The sequence below is a fragment of the Anastrepha obliqua genome, chromosome 2, assembly GCF_027943255.1.
Source record: "Anastrepha obliqua isolate idAnaObli1 chromosome 2, idAnaObli1_1.0, whole genome shotgun sequence".
In the NCBI taxonomy this organism is placed as follows: domain Eukaryota; kingdom Metazoa; phylum Arthropoda; class Insecta; order Diptera; family Tephritidae; genus Anastrepha; species Anastrepha obliqua.
Genome location: NC_072893.1, coordinates 9,980,092 through 10,000,000, shown reverse-complemented (window position 1 = coordinate 10,000,000; position 19,909 = coordinate 9,980,092). Strand labels below are relative to the sequence as shown.

Below are 19,909 nucleotides of genomic sequence, written 5' to 3'. Positions count from 1 at the left end.
TGGTAGATAGGGTCTCGAGATATAGGTCAAAACGTGGACCCGGGTAACCTTCGGACGTGTATGTACAATATGGGTATCAAATGGAAGGTGTTGATAAGTGCTTTAATACGGGGTAATTTTCATACCTATTGATGACTAGGGTCTCGAAATATATGCCAAAACGTGGACCCGCCGTGTCTTTGCACCGAATTAAACCAAACTTATGCACATTGTTAAGTAAGTATTGAAAATGGGTTTCGTAAAGTTTGGTTGTAATTCGGAGCAGTGGCAACGGGTACAGCGTTCTTTTGAGCCAGCCATAATGTCGCTTACTTTTATAACGCTTGGGGCGGAACTGAACTGTCAAATTGACAGTGGGAGTTACAATGTGTCAATATTTCTTTCTGATTTGGATGCCATAAGGAAAAAACGTAAGTGCAACATGTAAAAATTGTTTGTGAATTTTTTTGGAGTGGATTTTGGAACAGTGAATAATTTCTTACGAAATTTGAGAATTTAATGTGAAATCCGAATGAAATTATGTGTTCGTGGAAAAAACAATTTTTTTCGTTTTTTTTTTTTTGAAAAATATAAATGGATAATGGTTAAAAAAGCTCCAATGCTTAATAAAACATATAAATTGAAACGAATTTTCATGGATGATCAGGAAAAAAGACGATTGTTTCTTAGTTATTCATATGCGTTGATTTGAAATTTAAAAACAATCTTCTTTTTCCCTGATTTTCAATTTATATTTTATATTTACTCAAAAACAAATAGAAAAACAAAAAATATTGTTTATGCCAAAGCGCTTGAATAAAGAATAAAGAAATAAATAATATGAAAACCATATATTTTCTGTTCTAAACCATATCTATTCTATTTTAGTATGCCCAGCGAAGGGGGCCTGGTTTGCTAGTATATATATATTTTTGTTTGCTACATATCCCATTTGTCCCGAGCGGCAAGAAATAATGATTTTTGAATCGAGATTTTCAATGGGCTCAGGTCAGGTGACTAGGTCGGCCAGCCCATGACTTCAACCCCCTGCAGCAGCTGATTCCAGCATAAAAAATACACCAAGCTACATGACTGTCTCCTGATCGAAAGACCCGAAACGACGATCTGACGACTGACATCCAGAGCGTGCTTGAAATATGAAGAGAGAACACTTCTCAAACCTGCTAAATAGTGACAACTGCACAGGTTACAGGAAATATGAAGATCCCGATACTCCAAACGTTGATGAGCGGACTGTTGTTGCGCTACCGCGCCATGACTCGCAATGCGAGTAAAGAACAGCAGGGATGCGGGAGGCGACCTTCAAACATGGCGGTGAAGAGCTGGTAAGGTGCATGCATCAGCTTCGATGCAAAATATGATCGGATGAAAGCATGCCTGCCGAGTGGAACTTAAGTGTGCTCTGCCCAATCCATAAGAAGGGCGATCCTGTAATCTGTGCCAACTATCGCGGGATTAGTCTTCTAAATATCGCCTATAAGGTTCTAGCGAGCGTATTGTGTGAAAGGTTGAAGCCCACCATCAACCAACTGATTGGACCTTATCAGTGTGGTTTTAGACCTGAAAAATCCAGCATAGATCAATGCGCCAAGTCTTGGAAAATAACCATGAATCGAGAATCGACATACTCCATTTTTTGCCGATTTGAAAGGTGAATTCAACAGCAAGAAAAGTCTGCGATATCTGAGTTTGGTATCCCGCAAAACTATTGCTGCACAAAATGACGCTGCTCAATACCAGCAGTGCCGTCACCATTAAGAAGGACATCTCGGATCCGTTTGATACTAAACGGCTACCATTCGGCTACGACGGAAATGTCATGTACTACTTAAAAATATTTATCATTAAGAGGGAGATTTTCTTTTACATGAACGAAGGGGTTAAGGTGTGGTCAGACATACCCATGAAAGTGCTTTCTTAACTCATTTTGCTGGCATCCGAAAAACTATTTTCAACTTTCTGATTATGTATTTCGAAAAGGGGAACTTGCATATACTAACTCGAGTTAACTTAAAACCACTAAATTTATGCAGAAACAGGATTTTCTTAATCTGAAAAGTGCCGCCAATACGCCAATCCACTTTTCGCTAATAGTTTTGAATTGGTTAGCTCTTGAAAAATATCGTTCTCTCCTCTAATAATATTTCATTTTCAATGTCGTCATATTCCAGATAGAAAGTTTTATGTAGAAAACTTCCATATATAAATATTTGAACGACTGAGACCGAGTCTGTATATTTCTTGAAATAAAGTAATCGGGTGAGTCTTGTTTTAAGTATCCCCAATGCATTTTCGACAACAATTCTTATGGAAGAATGTAACTAATTTTTTATGTTTCTTCTTCTTCTTCTTCGAAATACTAAAACAGAAGTTTTGTATCAGTGCTGTCAACACCTATAAAAATGTGGAAATCCATTGGGATACCGAGTCGGCCAACACAAGAAAACAAGCACATTTAATGTATCATTTAGCCCATATCAAAAAGTGTACCCCTCTCCACGAGTTTCTGTAGACACCACTGGGCCTACATAAAACACACACCCACATGTAGACACGTTCGTATGAGTACTAAAGTATTTAAATAAAAACAAGTAATACTCAATGAAGGCAGTAAAATACAATACTTGCAGAGCAGCAACAGTCATAAAAACATACAAATGCAGGCGCACAAGTGGAAAGGAAAATCGAGATCGCGTGCAGTATTGGCATTTTGGCGCAACCCAATCGGAAAAGCAGCCAAAGTAAATGAATGTTTAAATGAGGCGCGATGATTCACACAACATTAAACTGAGTTAGTGTTTCTGCGTTAGAAACGAGTTTATAGCTGGCTTAGCAAGACTACTCTGGGTACTGGCAACCAAAATTTGGCTACCAACAAATAAAAATTCAGGTGAACGGCTACAAAGAACTAACTAAAGCAAGCCATGCAGAAAGAATAAATGTACAAGCATATTTTTTTAATTAAATTAAATATTTTATACATCATCATTTTTATTTATTATTATTAGTTTATTTTATGGCTTCCTTTTAGCACAAATTGCACTCCAAAAGTTGTAAAAATTTCTCCGCTTATGGGAGGTGTCCGCTTATGAGAAAAACGGTGTAAAAAAAGTTAATAATATGTTATGAGAGGGTTAATGTGTTATGGAAGTTTTGTCCGCTCAAGAGAATCAAATTTGAAAAAATTCAAAAGGATTTGTGGTAAGTACTGAATAAAGTCTCGGCTTGCGGTAGGTGACCGCTAAGAGAGATATATGTAAGGAGAGAGTACACTGTGCTAGTAAAGTGCTCCTTGAAATATATAATATTGATTATGATTTCACCAGTGTTGCCAATGCGCTCAAATACGATGATAAGAACATTCGGTAATAAAATTTTGGCAAAAAACAAAATTATGCAATATTATATTTAAAAGTTGAAAAAGTTGTATTACTAAACAAAAAACATTATTGATAAAACAAACATTGAAAGAAAAATTACTAAAAACAGAATCTTTATTAAAAAAAATTATTAATAAAAAAACTTTTGTACAAAAAATAAATTATTACAAAAACAAAAATTAAAAAAAAAATTATGAATAAAACAAGCATTAAAAAAATATATTGAAAAAAAATTAATAAAAAAAAAAAATTAAATAAAAAACATTGTTAATAAAAAAAAATTATAAAAAACATTATTAATAAACTTTTGAATAAAAAGAAATTAAATAAAAAAAAAAACAAAAAAAAAAAACTATGAATAAAAAAATTAATAAAAAAAACTTCAATAAAAAAACGTTATTAATAAAACAAAATTATAAAAACATTATTAATAAGCTTTTAAATAAAAAGAAATTAGTAGCAAAAATCATTTTATAAACAAATTTTTATAACAAAATTTTTTATAAAAAAAAAATTATTAATAAAAAAAACTTTTGTGCAAAAAATGAATTATTAATAAGAAACATTTTTTTATAAAAAAAAATTATTATTATAATACAGTGTTAAAAAATGTATAAAAAAATAAAAGTATTAATAAAAAAAATTAATAAAAAAAAGTTAATAAACTTTTGTATAAAAAGAAATTATTAATAAAAAACAATTTATAAAAAAAAGTTATTAATAAAAAAAAGTATTAATAAACAAAAATATTAAAAAATAAAATTATGAATAAAAAAAGTATTCACAAAAAAAAATTTATAAAAGCAAAAGTAATAAAAAAAATATTAATAAAAAAACATCATTATCAAAAAAATGTGTAATGAATGGTTTATAAAGAGGTGCAGCCAGCAGTTATCGATGGGATTTCTTCGCAAGTTAATTGACACCTGTGGAGTACCCCAGTATAGTATTTGAGGGCCTTTGTTATTTTTGCTTTTGTTTATTAATGATATCTGTTCGTGTTTTTCTTTCGCTAATTTTCTTCTCTATGCTGATTATCTAGAATCTTCCACCAAGATTCCGCTCCAACCCAAAAAGCAAAAACTGTATTCCGGGACTCATAGCCGCAGAGGATTAACCGTCTGGAATCCCAAATTTGAGTCCTTTGAACTACAGTTTGTGGTCAGAATGGGAGAACAAGGCTTTTTGAAGAACTTTGGTTCGAGCAGTGACGTCTACAAGGCGAAGTCCAAAATAAAAAAGACTGGCGTCATAAAAATGTTTTTAATGGCGCCCTCTTTTTAATGCGTTAGGGCGTTGGAAGTTACATCCCTAGCTGACTTCCAGTGAAAACTTGGTGACATTCGGTTTAGTGGAAGCGAAGTTATTGCGTCTAAAGTGTTAGGATGTGTCATCGGTACCAAAATTAGTTTCGAACAAAGAGCTGACATCAAATTTTGTTTTAAAATCGGTAAAACTTTTACCGAATAATTTGCATTTATGAAAAAAGTTTATGGTTATGATTGTCTTTCTCGTGTCAGAGTTCATGAGTGGTTTACACGTTTCAGAGATGGTTGTGAGGACATAAATGACAATGAACATACGGGCCGCCCAAAATCAGTAATCAGCGAAAACTCCTTCGAAATCAAACATGAACCGAAATCATTGTTAAAATTCAGGAATTGGAGTTAAATATCTCCAAAACATCGATTTATGGCATTAAAATTTCATATCTATAACGGACTTAACCTGTATCAGAACTTATGGCTAGACTAAGTACAGTGCCAATGCGCCACTCGTTAGCACGTTGTTTGACTTTAATTATGTCTCAACCTTTTTGGATTTGGACCATTCTGGGGCCCAACAGGTACTTCAAATGCAAGTAAGCAATTACTTTCAATGTAACAAATCAATCAAATCTTATCTTATTACTACGATCGCTCACCTGCCTCCTAATTTCATATCCTTCGCTCCCACTTGAACTGAAATAAAAAAACCAAAGTCAATTCATGTGAGGTTTTGCTTAATTCAAATAATTTTAAAAACTAGTTTGGCAATTTCACATTTACAAAAAATCAAAAATGCAATTCAAAACACAGTAGAACTTAAAAACCCTTGTGCATTGGAAAGGCATTACGATCCCTTTGCATTCGTATGTCATCATCCCATTCAGATAAGAGGACTGACCCATCACTTAACAAAAAATCCACGAAAAAAATCAATTTTTTTGAAGCCTCTAAAGCAGGCTCCCCACTTAAGTGCTTTTCGTACGATTGTCCATACGTTCACGAATGTGACGATTCCATTCCGTTATCAGGCGCATTTCCGTATTTCCAAAACTATTTCTAGCACATTTCATCTGTGGCAGAAATTCTTTATTATTCTTTGTATACTTCTGCACATGCCATGCATTTTTGCTTGTGCATCTAACAGATTTCATAGTTGAAATGAAGTTTTACGATACTTTAATGACTGCACATTGACACAGTTGAGAATATTTACAATAAATATATTCACATACAGGAATGCAAGCAAGGATATCCATTGATGTTTTGCACATTGCCACATGGTAGACGCATAAATTCTGTTATACCTCTCACAGCAGTGGAATGCAACTTCTTGCACAGTGCACTTAGGCTTGATTAAATGGAAAATATTATATTTGCGCACTTCAATAGGGCAAATGTACGTATGTAGAAGGTGAAAGGCAACAAGCGCCCAATATAGAAATGTATTGAATAAATAAAAGCAGCTGTTGACTGTAGGCACATTAGGGTGGCCGGGCATTTGAAAAAAATTTCTTCGATTATACATCTCTTGGATCTCTTGCAGGCATGCTAAGGAGGGAGCGATAAGGCTCCGATGAAGTCTTGCTGCAGATCCAAATTTATCAACTTTTGTAAGGAGTCTCCCACCCGGTCATCGGAATCCGCTTGACTGTTGTTGCACAACTTATTTCTCAGAAAAGCACGGATTGGATGGAGCTCCATTGACCCGTTCAGTAGGCGGCCGCCGTAGCCGAATGGGTTTATGCGTGACTACCATACGGATGTGTGTAGGTTCGAATCTCCTTGCATGAATCAGCAAAATTATAGAACAAGTTTTTTTTCCAATAGCGGTCACCCCTCGGCAAGTAACTTCAAACCTCCGAGTGTATTTCCATTTGCCGTTCGGAGTCTGCTTGCAACTGTAGGCATTTCCATTTGTGGAACAAAATCAAGCAATAAATAGCAAGAGCTCGACCAAACACCTAACAGAAGTGTACGCGCCCATTATTTATTTATTTTTTTTTAATTTATGGCCCCAGCACAACAGACACAGGGCGCATATAGTCCTGGGGACTTCACGCTATTCAATTTCCAAGCTTGCAGCTGTGCTTAACGGTCATTGGACGATCGGCACTCACGGAGAAAAGCTGAGTTTACCATTCAATACCCATTACAGAAGCTATGGGGAGCTTGCAGAGAAGCAGACTATTGGTAGTGCACCAACCTAAATCTCATCAACCGTCTCTGTTAGGAGAATCTCCTTCCTCGGTGAGAGACCCGTCCGTGTACCATGTACTGGTTTCTCTTGTTGGGTTTAGATAACACTTCTCAAGTCTTCTTATTGCCCAGTTCAGTCTTGAAGTGTTTGACAAAATTGAAAATGGGTAGCAATGCATGGAGGACTCGGGGCTATGTTAGCAATAATATCCAACTTTCTGCGGCTTTGATGAACCCCAACGCCAATGGTAGTTAGCTTTAGTTGTTCTTAGGATAGCCCTCCTCGCTTGGGATTGGGTAAGAATGTGAAGAGGTGTGAAGTTCTAGAAGAATTTCCATTGATGCCATGGAATATGGCTCTTGTTATGTATACACAAGCAAGTCTTTGTAGAGGACAAAGATAGTGCAGAGCATTTTCTTTGTCGTGCTCCAGCTTTAGCCAGACTTAGACGGACATTTTTGGGACGGATATATTGAGAATGGATGAGCCATATTCTGTTACACTCGAAAAGCTGCTAAGATTCATGAAAAAGTTTGAAATGTTTGCAGAGAAGCAATGAATTTTCACACCATGAGTGCTTTGAACCACCAAGATGTTTAAGAATATTGGTTTGATGTGTTAAAAATGATGGTTCCAAAGAGAAGAATCGAGATTGAACACTCAGTGATTGATTTGTATTTGCTTTTTATACAGGAAAGGAAAATAGCCAGGACGGCCTAGAGTAGATCTACATAGTCGATTGTCAGTGTGGGTGTTTCTGATCGGCAGTACCTACTACGTTTTAGAGTACTCGTTGGTGTAATCGTTTTCCCATTTGGTCACCCTAATGCAGATAAGTATACACAAAAACACATATCTTCATATTATATTATACATCGAGGTAGCGGTAGACAGGCAACCACAAAGAAATTGATTAGTCACAAACCTGATGGCTGTTGGAATATTTAATTTTTCGTTGCGTTTTGTTGCTGCCTCCATTGCAGCGTTGAGCAATTTGAGCACGAAATTCGAGACTTTGAAAGGCAAACTTAACCAAACCAAAATTTAAGCCAAAATTCTCATATATGTATGCGCACACACGCACACAAACAACCGAAAGCTATATACAATCAGTCAAACAGTTAAATCGGCCATTTCGCCCCATTCACCACTGCATCGCTAAGTCAGTCAATTCAACTCTGCTTTATTGCGATTCAGTCCAAATATTCGTATAAGTCAGTGACGAGCGCCTTACTTTGTGTCTTTTTTGGATTGAGACCGAAATTCCAATATAGCCGAATATTCATTTCACTGGTATTGACACGTTCCACATGTATCGCACGCCAATACAGTGTTTTATTTGAAAAATGAGGTAAAATAAAAAATACCAAGGGAATAAATTACTTTCCATTGAAACGACACACGTAAGCAATGTGATAGAATATATCTCTTATGGTAAGATATCTACGCCGAAATCAATTTAAAGATGCAAAGCTTGGAATGACTGCTGAGAGCGCCTGAGAGCTCTATCAGAAAGCTTGGCAGCTTCTAGAGAGTTTAGAGACTATACAAATTCACATGGTAATTAACAGTCAACCAGTATACTGGAATAATGGACGATACACTTCTTTGCGCTGCTGAAATGTGACGACGACAGCTTCATCTGCAGCGTAAAAGAACGCCAATGTGAAGCCGACGTCTCAATACCAGACTACGACGATATGCGAATACCAATACGCAATTATATATAAAGGCGCGTACACCCCTTTTGAGTGTTTGGAAGAGCTCCTCCTCCTATTTGGGTTGTGCATCTTGATGTGTTTCCACAAATGGAGGGACCTACAGTTTCAAGCCGACTCCGAGCGGCATATATTTTTTATGACGAGCTTTTTCATGGCAGAAATACACTCGGAGATGGCAAACCTCCGCCTGCCTGCCGAGGGGCGACCGCTATTAGAAAACATTTTTCTTAATTTTGATCTTTCATCGAGATTCAAACTTACGCGAGATATGTAGCTCTGAATTCCTGAAATGGTAGTCACGCACCAACTCGTTCGGCTACGGCGGCCGCCAATGCGCAATTGCAGAACAACAAAACTGTGGATACCAACTCCCAGCCGGAAGATTCGACCGACACGGATCGCGAAACGTGTTCTGCCTAATCCCCCATCAGGATATCATGCAATGATTTCCTACTATGCACTACTATTTCCTATTCACTACTAGAATTGGTACAAGAAGAATTACTAGAATTAGTACGAGAAAATCCAGAACTTGGGCAGGGTTGCACTAAATGAATGGTGGAGAGATTTTGGAAATATGTTGCAGAGGAGTTTAACAGCTCATTTATTCAATAGAAAGCTTTTAACGAATCTGTAACTCAAAACTTCTAAAATGACAAGGTGGCGCAAAATTAATCATCCAATTTAGTTTTTGAATAAATTGTTTAGTTAATAAAAAAAAGATTTAGAGTGATGGACATCTTTATTTTGACCATCAAGAACCGTTTTCTCAACTAATCTTTAAGGGGGAGCCTGCTTTAGAGGCTTCAAAAAATCGATTTTATCGTGAATTTTTTTGGGAAGGAAAGAAATATTCGATTGAAACGAAACTTTCAGGTTTTATTGTTATATATTTCAACAGTGTCCTTAAAGTTTTTCATTAAAATATATGTCATATTATGCCTGGTACAAGCAAGCAATTTCGCAATTTTCATCAGAAACCAAAAACCCAAAAAATATTTTATTTTAGTATAGTATATTATAGCTTCTAGTTAAACCAAGAAAATTAAACAAAAAGTGAGAAATTCAAAAATTTTTCACTAATTAAAAAAAAAAATCACTTTAGATTGTTTAAAAAGTTGGTCAATCATAACTTTCTTAAGATTTTTTAGGCTCAACTAGAAGAGAATTTAATTCCGAATACAATCAATGTTATCTCGCTTCGATAGGATGTTTAACTTTTCCCCTATCTTTCCCGCCAATTAGGAAAAATCGTAAAAATAAAAAACCGAGAAATCGCACTTCGATCGATCCGGCCGCTCGTATACCTGCCCGACGCTTACTCACAATTTCTTCTCTGACTCCGAAAAATTTTGAATTTGCTTCTGAAATTTTGAGGACACATTCTTGGATAGTTTGGGAAGACATTTATGCAAAAAAAAATCGATTTATTGAAGCCTCTAAAGCAGGCTCCCCCCTTAAAATTACAGTGTGCTTCATAATGCCGAAAACAGATTTCCGATCTCTCAAAAGCTTGTTAAGCTCTCGGGTCAATATACAAAAGTTGCGGAAATTAATCATTTAATTTTGTTTTTGAATAACTTTTTTACTGAATACAAACAAAAACCATTTGCAAACATTTTAAATCTTCCGATAGAGTGATTAATTTTACGCCACCTGTTACATAAATGCAAAAGCTTCCTACGTTAGAGTAAAAATTATGTAATTTTTAAAATCAAAGATCGGTTATTTATTTTGATTTTTCTTTAGTTTTTGTAACGGTGCTTATTCCTTTCATTTGTAGGTGGAGTCTTTCTTCAAGCTTCCAGATTCTTCGGGCTGAAATCCAAATGCGAAGAATAAAATTTATTTTTTATTTTGCGCTAGCTGGTATACATTTTAGTAACCACGAATTTTCCTCACAAGTTGACATTTATCTCCTTTTAGGTATTCTTAAATTTGCCTGCCTCTCTTCATTCAAAAATTTAATCGCAGTACATCCAATAGAATCCATTTTATTTGCCAGAAAAGAAAGATAATTACAAATTATTCATATTCCCATTGCGAGAACGACTTCTTATTTGTAGTGATCGTCAGCATCATCATCAAACCTTCGTCTCCGTTGCGGAGTATAGGGCCAAAGTAAAATTTTTTCCATTTTGTGCGATTCCCGGATATATTTTTCACTTGCTGCCAGGGCATTGTTTTGTCTACGGCTCTATATTTCCTCTTCGAAGCAGCGTGGCTCTTGGCGCCCTAGGTCTGCCTCTTCTGTGCTGTTCAACTCGGTGTTCTCAAGCAGCAGCTCACGAACGCTTGAAGGTTCTGTACAATTCCCGCAGACAGACACCATGTTCCACAGGCGTAGAGCAGAACTGATTTAATATTGGAGTTGAAAATCTGTATTTTTGTTGCAAAGAAGATTCGCGAATGCACCTCTTGCTTTTTGCAATCTTGTAGATACATCCTTTTTACATCAGCTTTACGCAGTGAATTGGCTTCCAAGGTATTGAAAAACGTTTACATTTTCAATATTTTCCTCTCCGATATTGTAGAATGCATCGTTCGGGTGTACCAGCGGCACTAGAGTGGTTTACGAGATCAATCAACTTGCTTTGCATATCCGATTTGCGTTGAGAGAATAGCACGATGTAATCAGCAAAATCTAGGTCTTCGAGATGTTCCATTGAAATCGGTTGCCATAGAATTCCTCTTTTTCCTGTAGTTAGTATCTCATCGATGACAACAAGGAAAAGAAGCGGCGACAAAATGCAGCTCTCTGTCTTAAGCCAGCGTCGGTTTGGATAGCATCCGATAAGATTCCATCATGAGAGATTCGGCACTTGAAGGCTTCGCTTATTTGTGGTGACGGTTATAAAATTTTGAACTGATCTTCTCGAAAAATTAAAAAACGCACTTACCACTTGATCAAAAAGTTCCCGGAATATATTCAGATAATTCAAAATAAAAGTCTATAAAAGTGATATTATCGCATTCACTGCAATGCATTTAAGCCAGCCTTAGATCTAGCTCTCGTCTTCGATTTTTGTTAAATCGTAAGCATTGCTTTCTTTTTTGACTCAAAACGTCGAGTTTTTTCGTCTTCGTTCATTCGAAGCTCTCCACTCACTCGTCTGAGGGCTGGATTGCGTGTCGTACTCATAAGCCTATGTCTTATCTCCAGTGATGATGCGTTTGATGTATGTTGGGTCGTTTGTTGTTTTTTTGCTCAAGTCCTCTGCCAGATCTCTAATTGTTAGTTTGCGATTATTGCTCAACTTTTCTTTCACTTTATTGATGCCTTCATCAAATTTCGATGTCGACGGCTTGCCACTACGCAGGCTGTCCCTTATCCTCGATAGACTAACGATCTTTTCTGATGCGTTCATGTTAACTCGTTGTGGCAAATTCAAATATATTTTTAAAGGAAAAAATAGAACGCAAATCAGTTGACTTAGAGCAGAACCTGGCGGTTGTTTCCGGAACTTTTTGATCAATGTGTGCTCCTGAAAAAGCTCATAATAATTTTTATACAAAATACAAGGTGGCGCAAAAGTAACCTTGCGATATTTTTTGGCTGTAATTTAATAAAAAAATTAAAAACTTTGATTCTTCTTGTGGATTATTTTTATTTGGTCTTTTAATTTTTTTTTACATCAAGTCGAGAATATGATGTCATGTAAATGGCCGCCGCCACAGTTGATTTTCCATCACTTTGGCCAAAACTTCCGGTGATAGGTCCTCACATTCTTGACGGATATTGTCTTTAAGAGCTGCAAGAGTCTGAGGCTTGTTGACATAAACAGTCGCGGTGACATAAAAAGCCCCACAAAAAGAAGTCTGGAGCGGTCAAATTAGGCGATCTTTCTGGCCAGTGCAAATCGCCAAAACGGGAGATTAGGCGCCCGGGAAATGCATCCTTCAGCATATCGGTTGTGGCACGTGCAGTGTGTGCCGTTGCTCCGTCCTATCGGAACCACATGTTTTCCAATCCCAATTCATCAAGTTGCGGCAAAAAGAACTCGTTGATCATTGCTCTGTAGCGCTCACCATTCACCGTTTGGCCCGCGACGTCTTCGAAGAAAAAAGGCCCGATGACTCCTCCAGCGAAAACAGCACACCGTACAGTGACTTTGAGCGGGTGTAATGGCTCTTCGTGGGTTACACGCGGATTTTCAGTGCCCCAGAAGCTTATTTACGTACCCGCTAAGATGGAAATGGGGCTCATGATTATTTTTGATGAAAAATCATCTTTCTCTTGGTGGTGATTACGGATGGCTTGAGCGTATGTTAGACGCGATTGGCGGTCAGCAGCTAACAGCTGATGCACCGTCTGGACTTTGTACGGAAACATCTTCAAATCTTGTACCAAAATTCGTCTGGTCGATGTCGACAGCGCTTCCATGACATCCTCGACTACAGCAGCAATATTCTCTGCAGAACGGCTACTCCGGGGTCTGCCACGCCTGGCAGCATCTCGTGTTGTGCCAGTCACTTCGAGGCGAGCGGCTAAACGTCACAGTGTTTCACCAGTAGGCGTTGGACGGCGAGGAAATCTGCGACGAAATTCACGTTGTGACAAAGTCACCGACCGATTATTGGTCAAATAAATAGTCAGCAATATTCCGCGTTCTGGAGCAGTGTAACGTAACATTGTTTATTAACGTGTATTTCGCATGTGTTTACTACACAAATGTCAAAACAGAACTGACATTAGGGGCCAATCGCAAAATTTATAGCATTTTCTGATAGGAGGATTACTTTAGCGCCACCTGTTACAAAAGCGCCACTTACGACACACTGTACTTCGCCACTCTGCCATCTGTGGTCTTACTTTTTATGGTCGTTTTTGTTGTGGCTGATTGAAATCGACTTGCGGCATGTTGATAGTTTTTCGGTCGTTTTTGACTGTTTTCATCGTGGCAATGTGACTAGTGTGGCTCTTTGGTTGTACTTGGTATTTATTGTGGTTGTCATTTGGCTTTTTTTAGCCGCGATGCTCGAAGCGGTTCTAAGCGTAGTGTACGACAAAACAACATTTATCTAAGCACACATCCAAACGCACTCACATCTCCCAAGCTCCGTTTATGTGTCATTCTTTGTTTTGTCGATTTTGTTTTCTCTACAGTTTCACTATTCTATTCTTTACATACAGACATACATACATACACAGGCACACACATATGAGTTCACTTGTTTAACTGCAGCTTTCACGGCTACGTGCGAGTTTTTAGAACAAATTATAATCTTTTTTTGGGTAAATACTTGTACAAGTGTGTTGAATACAATACCAGTGAATGTGTATATATCTATGGATGTGTGTATGTATGTATGCACGTAATTTACGATAGTTCTGGTATTGTGGAAGGGCACGCATTAGTAGCGGCGAGTAGTTGGCAAGAGTGAAGGTTCCACTCTGCTGCCGCATTCATACATCCAGTTATTCTTTCACTACATAATTACAAACATATATGTATTACATACATTAGTATGAATGTATTTCTTTGTTTTTTAACTTTTTTTGTTCTTTTGTTAACGTTGAATGACCGGAATTGTTTATGTTAGAGGCATTTTGGAGATCTGCTATGCATTAGCACGTCCGGAACATCCCACAAAATAAAGTCAAAGCATGAAACGAAGGTGTGGTTTACATAGGTAAGTGTGTGTGTACTAATTTACTATATACAATACATGCGCAGATTGAGGGAAAGAGGCTGTACGCACAAAAAAACGTAGCATAAAGCGCGGCACGCTTTTTCAGCGAGCAAAAGGTTATGACTTTTTCAATACGTGTTGGTGTAACCGAGTCAAGGATGATGTCAAAATTATTTCTGCAGTACATTTTAGTTTATTTACTTGTACATGCACCCACACACACACACATTCATATATATATGTATTTATATATGCATATGATGTGCTCATACATTCTCCATTAGATATTTGGCCCAGCGTCTCACAAAATTTGTGGCATATGGTACACCTTGCACATTAAGGGACTACCTGTATGCATACAGTTTTATACTCCAGCAAAAATAATGTAGTACCTCCTATATGCAGTGCGGGCAGCTGAAGAGTAGGAGCTCTTGAGTAAGGAGGCACTAACTATTTGACTGACGAACGACACTCACGAACGCCTGAGGTAACGCTCATGACGAAAAGAAGCAACCACCAAAGGGAGTCTCCCTGGTCTCATACGCTGACGACTGCACGATAATGGCGTCGGGCAATGACATCAATAGCCTGTGCTCCAAAGTGAACGTCTACTTCACCGACCTTTCTCGCTTTTTCACTGCGAGGAATCTCCAACTTTCCCCACTACGTCCACGGACCCTCTTTACCACCTGGACAAAGGAATTAAAACTGCTTCTCATGGTATAATATATACAGATACAGGGTTGCCCATATTCGACGGACCCATCTGGCAACCCTTTATCTTTTGACAGAGACGTCAGATCGCTTAATGACATACCGCGTTGGAAGCGTCAGTCCAAGCAGATTTTTACCATGGAAGAGTACACGCCACGCGAGCGCTCCCAAATGGTTGAAATTTACATTCAACAAAAGAAGTCAAATGTGAAAACTCAACGTGCGTATAAAAAATTAAATAATGTGAAAAGTGCGCCTTCTAAGAACACCATTAAACGTTTGTACGGAATGTTTTCGACTGGTAATGCTCTTTCTAATCCAAAGAGGCCAAATCAAAACCGACCAAGGCGTCGCCAAGGACATCCCAAAATCGCCGTTCTCAGCAGTTGAGCATTGCTCGGACCACTTTACAACGAATTATCCGCATTGATTTGCATTTATTCACGTATAAGATTCAATTGACGCAAAGATTGTTGCCTGCGGACAAGCCTCGTCGATTGGAATGGGCCCAAAGAGTCATCGAAATGGCTGAAGATCCGTCGAATGTGGGCAACCCTTTACACCAATTCCGACTGTAAACAATCCCAAAATTTTGGTTTTGCTCTCCATCTCTGCGCACTCAACCACTATTGCCACTAAAGTCCAAAATCGCAACAAGGTCCTCAAATCGCTTGCCGGCAGCACCTGGGGCAAAGACAAAGAAATGTTGCTATCGACATTTAAGGCAATTGGCAGGCCGGTTCTAAGCTATGCTGCGCCAGTCTGGTCGCCTGGAACCAGTGACACGCAGTGGATGAAGCTTCAGACATACCAAAATACTGCCATTCGGACAGCGACCTGTTGCCTCCTAGCGTCCCCATTTCAACACCTATACAACGAGGCAGAGAGGCTCCCTGTAATGGAGCACAACAAACTGCTCAGCAAGCAGTTCCAGTTAAGGTGCTACCGCAGGTTTCACTCTTGCAGACACCTGCTTGAGCTAGAGCTGCCTCCTAGGCACGTCGGGAGACACCTTTTAAACTACGCCGACGAGTCCAGGACAAAACTAACAGAAGTCTACTGGACCAGACAGTGTTTAGATAGACATCAAACGACATTCACCGGGAGACCGTTACCACCTTCATGAACTCCCGCCCTGTGAATGCCGTAATCGGAGTCCAACCACCACCTATTGCAGACGAAGAGCTCCAGCTTCCCCGTGAGACCCGCGTAACACTGGCACAATTACGTTCTGGATATTGTATCAGGTTAAGCTCCTACTTATCCAGAATCGACCCCGACTTACCAAACATATGTCCGGCATGTGAAGGCACCCCGCACGACACTAACCACCTTCTCACATGCCCTTTAAAACCTACTCATCTAACACCCCTCTGGATTCAACCTGTCGAAAAAGTTTCATATTACTTTCTTCTGATGTTCCTCTTGCTCCAAAAAGCGGAGCAATAAAGACTATCGATGACATAGAACCTCTATATGTCAAAAGGAGAGGACCCTGGACGCTGAAACCAATTGTGGTGAATAGACACAAATGTGACACAGTTAAGAGACATAAGAAGTCGAGCTTAGAGCATGAAACTGCTTACAAATATGGTTGACCCAGTCGTGGGTGAATAGAATTGGTCCTTTATGGACGCCGTTCTGGGTCCTGCCGAAGTAATGCAGAAACTAGTTCCGGGAAGGTGGTTTCCCCAGAAGAGGAAGAGGGATTGTTTAAGCAGCCAGACCACTGAACGTAGTAGACGACGGTCGCTGTAAGTGCATTTTGATCACTACCTCACCCAACAAAAAATACAAAACAACTCCGAACGAGAGACGGTTTTTTTATTGATAAATGCACCCGTGGTTTGCTATTACCAAATGAGGGCAAACGTTTAAAAAAATGTTGTTTCTATCTTTGAAAGCTTCTTGTCTGCAGTGGGCATCGACCCACCGACTGAGTGAATGGCACTTACGCACAAACCCATCTCCATACTCCATTTATTTATATAACATATACATATGCATATATATAATATTTACAAATATGTACATACACATACATATTTACACACGCCCGCATTTATTTTCGTTCTTCTTGTCGGATTATCCTTTTCATGTTTCCTTCCTACCTGCGAGTATATAATTTTTTGTGAAAAATTAATGCACCACTTTTATGCCATGTAGCCGCTTAAGTTACAAAATAACTCTCTTTCACTCCTTCCTTTCACGCCATGAATATATGGATATGAGTAGGCCGAAAAATAAGGGAAGACTAGGGATCTAAAAAAGGGTGGGTAGAAAAACGAGGAGGAAGCAGATTTTGTTTACTCACCATTGAAACTGGCACTCACTGAAAATCGGGCTGCTATGCATTTGCAATGCTTTCAATGCTTATTTATTTTTTCATTCATTTATTATAAAATATGTAGTTTAGCTGTAATTCAAATAAACTATATTAGCTTTAAATTAAAATAAAGTAGCTTTAATAAAAACAAAGTAAGTAAAAGTTTCAAGCTTTTGAACAAATTAAAAAAATTAAGCAAGGATGAGAATACTTCCATTACTATTACTCTTTTCGTATTTTGTCAATAGATGTCGTTGTAGTCATCTATCTCCAGTGCTACCAATCACATTGTGTCATATCATATGTTAGAAAGGTGAAATTTTAAGCATCATTTAACCAAAAAAACAAATTAAATTCGGAGAAGTTGAAAAAGGGAAGAATGCCACGCAAGCCACCAATGAAATTTGTGAAGTTTACGGAGACGATGCTGTATCAGTTCCTGCAGCAAAACAATGCCGTTATCGCTTCCGTTCTGGAAATTTCGATGTGAAAGATGCACCTCGCTCCGGTCGACCTATCGTTGAAAAAGTCGATGAAATTATGGAAAAGATTGATCAGGACCGTCACATAAGCTGGCATGACATCGCCAAGGCACTAAACATTCATCATCAAACGGTTTTGAACCATTTAAAAAAATCTGGTTACAAAAAGAAGCTCAATGTTTGGCTACCACATGAATTGTCTGTGAAAAAATTAATGGACCGAATTAACATCTGCGATTCTGTTGAAACGAAATGAAATCGAACCATTTCTGAAGCGAATGGTAACAGGAGACGAAAATTTGATCAAATACGACAATAATGTGCGAAAAAGATCATGGTGCAAGGGTGGTGAAGCTCAACAAATGGTCGCAAAGCCAGGATTGACGCCTCGAAAGGTTATGTTGTGTGTTTGGTGGGATTGGAAAGGAATCATCCACTATGAGCTGCTCCAGCCTGCTCGAACGATTGATTCTACACTTTACTGTCAACAACTGATGAGATTGAAGCAAGCAGTCGAAAAAAAACGGCCAGAACTGATCAGCAGAAAGGGCGTCGTCTTCCATCAGGACAACGCTAGGCCACACACATCTTTGATGACTCGGCAAAAACTGGGAGAGCTTGGCTGGGAAGTTTTGATGCATCCACCATATAGCCCTGACCTTGCACCATCGGACTACCACTTGTTTCGGTCAATACAGAACTCCCTTAATGGAGTAAAGTTGGCTTCAAGAGAAGCTTGTGAAAATTACTTGTCGCAGTTTTTCGCCGAGAAACCACAAAAGTTTTACACCGATGGAATAATGTCTCTAGAAGAAAAATGGCAAAAGGTGGTCGACCAAAATGGTACATACACATATTTGGTTTAATAAAGTTCATTATAAATATAAAAAAAAATGAGACTTTTTCGACTACCATATTTGAATGAGTATACAAAACTGCATACAAAACAAGTTCTAATAATTTTTGTTTGAATTTTGTAGCTATTTTGCAAGCTTAAACGAAATTTTTTTGGAACTTTGATTTTTGCGTTTTTTTTATTAATACAAGAACAACCTAAATAGAACATTTTTTATATTATCTAAGTTACTTCACTCCGGTGCATTAGAGTGCCCACTTTTTTCTTTTCTCATCAGAATCGGATAAGTAGTTCAGTTGGGCATCGCCAACATGCTTACGAGTGTTTATATTTTGCGTCTTTGCAACACTACGTGCGATGAGCTGTAATTCAATATTTTTATTGAAAGGCTTGGTATTTTTAAGCATAAACTTTCATATGGGTTTTTCACTTACGAGCTTTTTTTTTTCTTTTTTCAGTGAGTTTAAAAATTCTTCTCGCCCAAGAAATGGAATTAACTCGTTAAAATATTCGTGCGACGATTTATTACGACTTTCCACGTAGATTATCGCGGCCGGAGTGCATTAATCAATCACTTTTCGAGAACTCAAAAGATCTTGTAATTGATGGGTCATACACCTTACAGTCCTGATTTGGCACCTACTGATTTCTTTTTGTTCCCGAACATTTAAGGTGAAATGCGTGGTCAACGCCTGAAGAAGCATTTAGTCATTTTTGAAAAAGTTGAATATCGTTGCATAGTGTAATATACATAAAAACATCCAAAGTAGATAACGACCTATTCGCATGCAACGTACGTATCGTTCATTTTTAGCACATTTTCAGCTATCAATACTGATCGTATGTAAAAATTACTGTACGTACCTAAAAACATGAAACATACAACAATCAAGGCTGACAGTAAATGTTAATTGTAATTAGTTGGATGAAGAATTACTTAGCAAATTAGCGGCAGATGTGCGAGAACACGAACGAACAAATAAACAAACTAATGCAAAAAACAACAACAAAGAACCAAAAGTCGGTGGGCGGGCGGTAGTGGTGGGCGGGCACCTTATCTCGGCACTCAGTTTCACTTGTTCTTGCACAAAATATAGCAAACACAAATTGATGTTATAATTAATTAATTACCTTCTAAGCATTGAAAATGTATGGCGGACAAAAAGGTTCGTTTAGCTTCAGCGAACTCACAGCGATGCTTGCAAGTAATTGATAGCATAGGGTGTGCGCGGAGCTTGAAAATTTTTCTATAGTAGTTCCGCCTGTCGCCTACATTTATTTCCAATTGGTTCTTGGGCGAGTCATAAAAAGTTTCCATTTTTTCAGAAACT

General features: G+C 38.1%; 1 protein-coding gene across 1 annotated transcript in view; it reads right to left on the bottom strand.

Annotated features, from left to right (window-relative positions):
* Positions 1-19,909, bottom strand: part of LOC129237044 (ecotropic viral integration site 5 ortholog) — a 112,716-nt gene that overhangs the window by 62,977 nt on the left and 29,830 nt on the right. Inside the window, exon 2 of the mRNA XM_054871431.1 lies at positions 17,229-17,330. The gene's annotated coding sequence lies outside the window, so the exon portion shown is untranslated. The remainder of the gene's footprint in view (positions 1-17,228; positions 17,331-19,909) is intronic.